Source organism: Bison bison, unplaced genomic scaffold (genome assembly GCF_000754665.1).
Source record: "Bison bison bison isolate TAMUID 2011002044 unplaced genomic scaffold, Bison_UMD1.0 scf7180017864289, whole genome shotgun sequence".
Classification (NCBI taxonomy): domain Eukaryota; kingdom Metazoa; phylum Chordata; class Mammalia; order Artiodactyla; family Bovidae; genus Bison; species Bison bison.
The window spans coordinates 20212833-20220618 of record NW_011494861.1 but is presented as its reverse complement, the minus strand read 5'-3'; the positions used below and the strand labels follow the sequence as shown (position 1 = coordinate 20220618).

At 48.5% G+C, this 7786-nt stretch overlaps 1 long non-coding RNA gene across 1 annotated transcript in view; it reads left to right on the top strand.

Annotated features, from left to right (window-relative positions):
- Positions 1–2457: 2457 nt before the first annotated feature.
- The window catches only part of LOC104996015, a 26599-nt gene continuing 21270 nt past the window's right edge, over positions 2458–7786 (top strand). The window contains exons 1-2 of the long non-coding RNA XR_826133.1: positions 2458–2726; positions 3177–3268. This is a non-coding gene — a long non-coding RNA (uncharacterized LOC104996015). The remainder of the gene's footprint in view (positions 2727–3176; positions 3269–7786) is intronic.

Genomic DNA, 7786 nt, shown 5'->3' with positions numbered 1-7786 from the left:
CTTCCCAGATATCCAAGACTGAAATACTGGTTTCTTTCTCTGGCTCACTCAGCACTTGATCTAAACCCATGTAACACAGGGTTCAGGAATCTTGAACCCCTGGCATAATTTTCACCTTTGGGGTGTCTGCCCATGCCATGATTCATCGCCAGTTTTTTAGACTCTCCCTTTCTGTGCAGCAGCCATATTTGGCCATAGCTGATGGGAACACTGGTGATCCCTTGGGCCAATAGAATTCTCTTTCCTAGGACTCTGGAATGGACCTTTAGGATGGTAGTCAGTGTTGCCACAAGTAGAACATGTACATTGAGGAGCTGAGCCTGCCTTTATGCAGTGGCCATTTGGGGCCCATCTGGCACATACAGGTAGAGAATGTTGTCCGCCAAGAAGATCCAGAAGCAATGAACAGACAGGAGAGGCCATATAACACCAGTGAGAAGGTGACTGAGAAGTGTCTTGATTCCAGGCAGCTTTCCAAATTCAGGGTTCCAATGATTGAGAGGCCCATCTGCAGTGTGAGCAGCTTTGGGCTCCATGAAGTAACCCTATGGAAATAATCTCTCCCTTTTGCTTAAGGAAGATGGGTACATAAATCACCACAAAATAATGCGGATGTTTAGTAACAGAGGCACACCCAAGGTTTTATGGAGCACCAGGGAGTGAAGGAAGGTGCTGAGGTGATGCATCAGGCATGGGTTCCTGTAGAAGGTGATGTTGGGCCAGTAAGGAGGGTGTTTCAGGTTCGGGAACAGATGAGCAATGCTGTGGTGGCGGGAATAGTAAGCAGCTCAGTGTTGCTGGGACATAAAGGCATGGAGATGCCAGGAGAGAGGCTGATGGGAGAGGTGGGCAGGGGCCCAGTCAAGAGAAGTCTTGGGTGCCATGGGAAGGAGCTTGGACTTCATCCTGGTGGTCAGTGGTTCTCCAGCCTGGCTGCACATCAGCTTTCTAGGGAATCTCAAAAAGAAATATAGATGCCTCATCCCATCCTGTCAATCAAATCAGAATCTCTGGGTGTGGGAAGCTGGGTATTGACTTTTTTTTTTACCCTGCCCAGGTGATTCTAACATGCAAATAGTGTGGAGAGCCTGCCAGGAAAACTTGAAGGGTTTTAAGCTAGAAATAGATGTGGTTTTAGAAAAGTGGCCTTGGTAGTTGGACTTAAGAGTATGAAAAGGTAGGCAGGGAGCCTGCTGGCAACTGTTACAGTGAGCAGGTGAGGGCTGAAGAGAAACTGTGCACAGGCGTGTGTGCTCAGTCATGGCCAACTCTCTGCGAGCCCAGGGACTGGAGCCCGCCGGGTTCCTCTGTCCATGGGATTCTGGAGGCAAGAACCCTGGAGTGGGTTGCCATTTCCTCCTGCAGGGGATCATCCCGACCTGGGGATTGAACCCAAATCTCTTGTGTCTCCTGCATTGGCAGACGGGTTCTTTACCACTGTGCCACTTGGGAATCCCTGAAGAGAACATGATGGAGAGCAAAGACTGTGGGAATGGAGAGAAGTTTATGAACCCCTGTTAGGAGATAAAGTAGCTTGAACTTTATATTTAGTGACTGGAGAGGAGGGGGAGGTAGGTAGTGTTGACCTGAGGATTCACTTAGGAAACAGGATATGCCTCAGACAAGCAGACAGGAAGCAAGGGTCTGGGGGAAGCTGGTGAGTCCCACTCCAGACATGTGAAATTGGAGGTGGGGTCTGAATGTCAGGTGGAGATCAGGTCACTGGACAGACCAGTCCAATGCTGGCGGCTCGACCAGGTAGAAACAATTTGCAGTTTGCTAGCTGATCGAGGGTCGCTTTATCTTTTTGTTATTTATTCAGAGTCGCCTCCCCCAAAGTCACTTTTCTAGCTGTCAAAGGTGTTCTGGGTGTGAAGAACAAGGAGCAGGCCCCACCCCAGATCAGCTCCAGAGATAGGGTGTGATGAGTATCTCATGAGTGCCTTGAAGTCAGGTGGCTTCTCAGAGTTCTAAAATTAGAGGAGCAGCTGTGCTTGGTGGGTGGTGATGCTGGGGCTCACTCAGCCAAGACCTGGGCCTTCCTGTGATGGACTCTTTGTGTTAGTGGGTCGGGGTCAAGCAAGAACCAGTTTCTTTGAAGAATTCCCCCAGGAGCTATGGGTCATGCCCGTATGCTCTAAGGGGGACAGAAATGCCTTCTGCTGCCAAGTGGAAGGGAAAGGCAGGGAGAGATATACGAGAAGGAGACTCACAGAAGAGTGTTTTTTTCAAGAAAGTTCACTGCAGAAATGACACACTTAAAAGCAAGTGAGGAGGCAGTTTGCACTGGAGGAATCAGAATTAGGTCTGAAACTGAAAACTTGCTGTGCTGCTCTGCGTTCTGCACATCTGAGTGCTGGGCAAATGCTTCCTGGTTGTGGTTTTGACTCTGTGGAAGGGTTCAACCTGGCCTCCAGATTAGGGTTCTGCTGCCATTTCCACCGACTGGAGGATTTGGGGAGGGGGGCCCAGGAGGGGTGTGTGTGTATAAGATTTCAACTCAAGGTGGATAAATGGATGGGGAGCCTCGGAGTGGAAGAGTAGTAAATGACAGAATATTTCACCCTGGTTCCATCATGTTGGATTTCCCCCTCCTTGAGCTTTGGTCTGCAGATTACATGTAGCGGAAAGAAGTCTGAGAAAATTAAAATTGACCGAGTAAAGGACTCACTACCTAACTGAAAAATGAATCAGTAACAAGCAGTAGGGAAATTATGAATCCAGAGGTATCAATTTATGTAGCATTTATCTGGGGATGCTTTTTCTACAAGTACAGCCCTAATCCCAGATAATACCAGAAGATATTTACTAGCAATATTGAAAAAGTAATATCTACACATCCTTTGGGTTAATGTCCTTCATTTGCACAAGGAGTCTCCGTCCCCTATCCAGAGTGGTGAGAATGCCAGGAGGGGCGGTGAGGAGGGAAGGGTACAAAGAGGGAAGGCAGGTGGGATGTGAACGGAGAAACACATGAGGACCAAAAAGGAGGATTTTTCAGCTAGGTCTCCTGGTTTAGGATAGAGTTGGAGAAAAGAAACTTCCCCAGGAGTTCTGACTGTGTGTGCCCAGGTGTACATTATCCTAGGCTGAGCTGTATCTGTGCTTTGAAACCCTTCCCATGGTTGGAATAGTCCCTTCTGTAATCTTGGGTGTGTTTCCTTGAATGATTTTAGGGGGAGCTTCCAAGGCCAGGAGAGTAAGAGCGCAGCAAGCTCCTCCATGAGGGAAGGCAGAGAGAGTCCAGTGGAGAGAACTGCAGGTGAAGGTGAGTTGTTAAGGTGAGGGCTTTGGGAGGAGGGAGCTGGAGGCATCGGGAGTTGGAGATGCCATACAAACCCTCCTTTCTCATTATATTTTCCATCTTGGACTTTCTTAATGTTGTTGAATATTCAGTATTCAACTCATTTACTTTCCTTTTTATAGCTGGCAAAGACCTTTATACATGTCCTCCAGGGGGCCAAGAGAAACCACCTTGCGGGTGTACTCTGTGTCTCTGCCTCCCATGTAATGAAACAGGCTGGGGAACCCTCACCCCCACTCCCCACACACACAGGCCCCAACCGCAGAGCCTGTAGTCCCCTGCTTCCCAGCTTCCTCTCCTCCAGCCCCTGAGCTGGGGGCCTGGCGGCCACTCTCTGCCTTTCTGCAGCCCACTTCTCGCATCGCCAGGTCCTCTCCTCCAGCCCCTGAGCTGGGGGCCTGGCGGCCACTCTCTGCCTTTCTGCAGCCCACTTCTCGCATCGCCAGGTCCTCTCCTCCAGCCCCTGAGCTGGGGGCCTGGCGGCCACTCTCTGCCTTTCTGCAGCCCACTTCTCGCATCGCCAGGTCCTCTCCTCCAGCCCCTGAGCTGGGGGCCTGGCGGCCACTCTCTGCCTTTCTGCAGCCCACTTCTCGCATCGCCAGGTCCTCTCCTCCAGCCCCTGAGCTGGGGGCCTGGCGGCCACTCTCTGCCTTTCTGCAGCCCACTTCTCGCATCGCCAGGTCCTCTCCTCCAGCCCCTGAGCTGGGGGCCTGGCGGCCACTCTCTGCCTTTCTGCAGCCCACTTCTCGCATCGCCAGGTCCTCTCCTCCAGCCCCTGAGCTGGGAGCCTGGTGGCCGCTCTCTGCCTTTCTACAGCCCACTTCTCCCATAGCCAGGTCCTCTCCTCCGGCCCCTGAGCTGGGAGCCTGGTGGCCGCTCTTTGCCTTTCTGCAGCCCACTTCTCGCATCGCCAGGTTTCCAGGAGTGGTGTGTTGCCAGTGGTTGTTTACATGGCAAAGCTGCCCCAGGACAGCTTGAGCCAATCTCAGGCTACTTTCCAGGTAGAGGAGAGGAATTTCCAAATAGGCAGCTGACTTCGTGGATCATCTAGAGGAGCTATTTATTGTGGGGGGAAGGGGCCTCCAACGGAGAACCTACCGCCCACCTTTATCTGTGCTCACTTTTCATGCATTCCAATATGGAGGCTAAACCACAAAATCCAAGATAACCGCAGATCGGAAAGTGGGCGTATCAGCATTTCTTGCATATATTACATACAACATTCCTTTTCCCTCTACCAACTGAGAGCAAATCTGCCCTTATTTGAGGGCACAGGAATGACACAGGCAGTATGTGTCTTATGTGGTATTTCAGGCTCAGTTTATAAAGCTCATCAAAGTGGTGAAGCAGGATGTTTGGATGATGACTTGTTAAAGGAACACCTGAAATAACTATGATGAAGCCTGATGACCTAGACTCTGGGATCCCATCCCTTCTTGCTCCTGTTGGTTGACCATTTGGAGATGCTCTCAGGATCTCCCTTTGCTTCTGAATAAATGTTAAAGGAAACCAGCAGTTATTGAGCAGTTCTGTGTATGGTGCTAAACACTTCATACAGATAGTCTGTGTAATTTAATCCTTGAAACAATTCTGTGAGATAGGCGCCTATGATCCCACTTTACAGATGAAAACTCTGAGTCACCATGAGGGGAAGTAACTTGCCAGAAGTCTTAAGGCTTCTAATCCAGCTTCTCTGGTGTCAAAGTCTATATACTTTCTTGACATTATGTTACCTCCCAGTGAAGAATTAAATCCCTCTTTTATCTAGTTTCAAAGAATGAATAAGGAACTACATAAGACAGCTTTGATAACTGCGAATTCAAGGAAGTCTTAGCTTCTTAAGTATGATGAAAAGAAAATGGAAAGGGATCAGTTAAAATCTCATGAATTCATAACATGTTGCTGTGATTATCATAATGTATTTCCTCAAAATTAGAAATTGTGGGTAAAAACGGGGATCTCAAGCCTTTTTATTCAGAGGTAAGAAGCTACTGTGGCTCAGTTTGACTACAGGTTCCTAACTGGTTAATGTGTATGTGCACATCGACAGGACAGCTTCCCAAGTTAGAAGAGCTTGAGGTCATCAAAAGATGAAGGGCTTATGATGACCACAGTTTTTTTTTCCCCTAATTTTATTTATTTAGCTTTGACTGTGCTGGGTCTTCATTGCTGTGCTGGCTTTTCTCTAGTTGTGGAGATTGGGGGCTTGCGGTGCACAGGCTCCTTGTTGCTGTGGCTTCTCTTGCTGTGGGGTATGGGCTCTAGGGTGAGCAGGCTTCAGTAATTGCTGCTGGTGGGCTCAGCAGTCATGGCTCCCGGGCTCTAGAGTGCAGGCTCAGTAGTTGTGGCACATGGGCTTTGCTGCTTCACCGCATGTGGGATCTTCCCGGATCTGGAATTGAATCTGTGTCTCCTGCACTGCAGGTGGATTCTTTACCACTGAGCCACCAGGGAAGCCTGATGACCACAATTTTAAAGAGGGCTATTAATAAAGGAAATATGGACCTCTGATAGATTAAAACAGATTTTTAAAAAGAATCCATGACTGCTTTACAAAGTGCCTGGGTGACGGACAAAGACAGCAACATTAATTCAAATTAACCTAACAGTCCTCAGGACTTGGACACCCTAAGTCATTCTCCAGATCTGAGCCAGTCCAATGTATAACATGTACAGGCTTAGATGTCTGAAGAAAGTCACATAATTCCAGAGGAAACGTGAACACCTCACAGAGGCTCTGGGGATAATCCATGGCATGGATTGCTTTGTAAAGAAAGCAAAACTCAGAAGTGGCCTTTGAGTTGTGATGCTCCTCCTAGCAGTGTAGGAACCTCAAATCAACCTAGGTTCTCTGAATACATTGATCTCAGTGTACTTGGTTCTGAAGTGCTTTAAACAAAGATATATTTCCCCTTTTATTCTAAAAATATATCTGGTCTACCGGAAGAGCCCTATAATGGAGAATGCCACCAAAACAGAGAAAATCCAATGTCTTCTTTTCATAGTCTAACTCTTTTGGATAAGATGATTTTCCTATTTGACTACATTTTTCATGATGGTTAACTCTAGTTGAAGAATATGTCAGAGCCCATTTGAGCACTTGGCTGAGAAGTTGGGTCTGTAAATAGAATATGTAGCCCCTTTCTGGGGGAGAGAGAGGGAGTATTCATAGAATCTGAGCTAGGAGGGGCCTTGGAGAGAATGTGTGGTAGGCAGCCACTAAAATAGTTCCCAGTGAGCCCTGCCTCCTGTATTCATGCTCTTGCCTATTCCCCTCCCTTGGTTGTTGGGCTGGGTTTAGTGAGTCAATTCTACAGAACAGAATGTAACAAAGGGATGGGACATCACAAAGACTCTGATCTGTTTTGCTAACCCTCTCTGGCTCATAACAGCCAGCCACCATGCTGTGAGCTGTTCTGTGGAGAGACCTGTGCAGCAAGAGATGAAGGGAGGCCCCCAGCCAGCGACCAGAGAGGAACTGAGGCTCTTATTCTAACAGTGTGACTCTTAGTCTAGAAGGAACTGAATCTTGCCAACAACCTCTTGGGTGAGCTAGAAAGCAGATCCTCCCCACGTTGGACCCTAAGATGATGGCAGCCCCAGCTGACACTTAATTGCAGCCTCAGAGAGACCCTAAGTCAGAGGAATTGACTACACAGCACATGGACTCCTGACCCACAGAATCTGTGAAATAATAAGTTTATTGTCTTAGGCTGCTAAGGTTTGGGTTGAATTTGTATCATCTTGGATAACCTGATGGTTCAGTAGGTAAAGAATCCACCTGCAATGCTGGAGATGTGGGTTTGATCCCTGGGTTGGAAAGATCCCCTGGAGGAAGAAATAGCAACCCACTCCATTATTCTTGCCTGGAAAATTCCATGGACAGAGAAATGTGGTGGACTATACAGTCCAAACGGAGAAGGCGATGGCACCCCACTCCAGTACTCTTGCCTGGAGAATCCCATGGATGGAGGAGCCTGGTGGGCTGCAGTCCATGGGGTCGCGAAGAGTCGGACACAACTGAACGACTTTGCTTTCACTTTTCGCTTTCATGCATTGGAGAAGGAAATGGCGACCCACTCCAGTGTTCTTGCCTGGAGAATCCCAGGGATGGGGGAGCCGTGGTGGGCTGCCGTCTATGGGGTTGCACAGAGTCAGACACGACTGAAGTGACTTAGCAGTCAGCAGCAGCAGCAGCAGCAGAAAGAGTGCAATATGGGCAGGGGAGAGGATAGCAAGGGATGAGCATGGAGGGTGCATTAGGGTTCTTCAGAGAAACAGAACCATTGGTAGGTAGACAGAGATCTCTGCCAACCTCGTTCTCTCTCTGCCCTCTATATCTATCTATCTGTCTGTCTGTCTGTCTCAGTCTCTCTCATTCTATCTGATAGACATATAATAGACAGAGAGGAAGAGGAGGAGGGGCATTATTTTAAGGAGTTGATTGACTTAATTATGGGGGCTGGCAGCTGTGAAATTTGC